Source organism: Sinocyclocheilus grahami, unplaced genomic scaffold, assembly GCF_001515645.1.
Source record: "Sinocyclocheilus grahami isolate Dianchi unplaced genomic scaffold, SAMN03320097.WGS_v1.1 scaffold932.1, whole genome shotgun sequence".
In the NCBI taxonomy this organism is placed as follows: domain Eukaryota; kingdom Metazoa; phylum Chordata; class Actinopteri; order Cypriniformes; family Cyprinidae; genus Sinocyclocheilus; species Sinocyclocheilus grahami.
This window is the reverse complement of record NW_015506111.1, coordinates 408,197-409,834: the sequence shown is the minus strand read 5'-3', so window position 1 is coordinate 409,834 and position 1,638 is coordinate 408,197.

Genomic DNA, 1,638 nt, shown 5'->3' with positions numbered 1-1,638 from the left:
GTTTTCCTGTGATGTGATTTATGTTTTAATAAATTATGTTTTGTTCGCGTATGACAATGGAGCGTGTACACGCAATATCTGAGCCAGAGCAGAGCCAATTCATAAAATAAAAAAACAATGTATAGTTAAAAGACCACGTCCAGTTTTGTATGAGTGAAGGAATCCACGTGTGGATTCTTGTGGTGAGATTCTTGCTCACGCATTACATGAATCACGTAACATTATGTAGAAACTGCTTAAAATTAAGCATAAATAAGGGAAGTAAGCGGCCCAAGGCAGCTGCCGTTCCGCCCACTGCCAGATGCAGTTAGAAATCTACTAAAAACAAGCCTATCGCAAGATATCTGGTAGGGGGGGCACCTGGGGTGGCCAGCCAGATTTCAGGAGGGGGGGTGCCAACCCTGGCCACCACGTAGACACGCCCCTGGACCGAGGGTCATAATGTTCACAAATGTTCAGGTACAACTACTCACAACAAATAATTAATATTGAATATTCTGGTATTGTCTAGGGCTCTGAAAGACATATATCCCTAATGCTGCCTTAGAGACTAAATCAGAGGTGGAAATATCCAAGTTGTAATTGTACAGATTTATAAACTTTCATCAAAACCGCAATTTTTGTTTATCTCTTGCAATTGAAGAAACGGGAACAAAGTCCTACTGTATATTCCTACTGTAGCGAGTGAAAGAGTTTCAGAATGACTAGAGGCACTAGTAGCATCACTTCAGCTATTGGGCACATCTTGCAGAAGCAGCAGAAGTTTTTAGTCTCCCGGCGAACATCGAGCATGCACACACATACAAGTGAGTCCTTGCATATATTTTCATTATTAAATCTTTAATAAAATGGTAACTTGTAAAAAAAAATAATAATAAGTGGAGCGAAGTTTAAAGTGTTTGTGCAAAATATTTTGATCTAGAGTTTTGAGAAATCATTTTCCAACAAGCTTCCATTTGATAACATTATTACCAAACTAACGATGACTTACAGCATTTATTCATCTTAGATAGGCCTCATGTTAATTTCAACATTTAGCCTACTGTTTCAGAAATTAACAATTGTATTTTTATTAGCTAACATTAACAATTCTGTAAAAAGAAAAGAGAAGCAGCGTGAAGGGAGAAGAGACTAAACGCTACATTACAAACAGGCTATACATTTTCTTGTATTAAATAGTTTCTGTGATCAATTTTTAAAACACAAAAGAGGATTTCGTTATTTTCTCAAACTCACTTGAACTAGAATTGGAGTCTTTCAGGGATATTTGAGCCCATTACAGAATGTGATATAATCTTTAGCACTTTAACTGTTGCTGTTACTGTACTGTGTCTGCAGTCCCACGCGTGTGTTCTTCACTGTTCTTCTGTCTGTCTGCTCTCTGGAAGATACTGACTGCTGTCTTCTCCTGTGAGGGTGTGTGTTTATTGATATATTTCTTATTTTTGGTTAAAGAACGTGGTGTATTTTTAAACTCATTTGTCATGTAATGGTCAAAACAATTAGCTACAATTACAAAGTTTTGTATCATTTGTTTCTGAGTGAAGATAATACACAGTGTTTAAGCTGTAATTTTCAACTTTTCTTAAATGTACAGCCAATGGTTACACAGAGATGGACGGTGACTCTGTGGATTTT